This window comes from Trachymyrmex cornetzi, unplaced genomic scaffold (genome assembly GCF_001594075.2).
Source record: "Trachymyrmex cornetzi isolate Tcor2-1 unplaced genomic scaffold, Tcor1.1 scaffold296, whole genome shotgun sequence".
NCBI classification, from domain to species: Eukaryota; Metazoa; Arthropoda; class Insecta; order Hymenoptera; family Formicidae; genus Trachymyrmex; species Trachymyrmex cornetzi.
Window position 1 is genome coordinate 2443 of NW_017297648.1, and position 302 is coordinate 2744.

Here is a 302-nt window from a genome sequence, read left to right on the forward strand (position 1 = left end):
TTTAAATCAAAGAAAAATAAATTTAGACTTGTAAGTCATGCATTATGAAAGAGAATTTATTATTACTTTTATTATATTACAATTATATTGTTATTGTAACTTTTAAACAATATATTTATATTTTTTGACCGTAACTTTTAAATTATATACAATTATCTTTTATAATTTAAATTTTATTAATTACCATTCGAATTTTAAATTGTACTTATAGTTTTTCTTACTCTATCTAGCAGCGCCAAGTGTTTTTACATGAAAAATTTTTCTATTTAAATTAAATTTTTTCATTTTATACGGTTAATTCT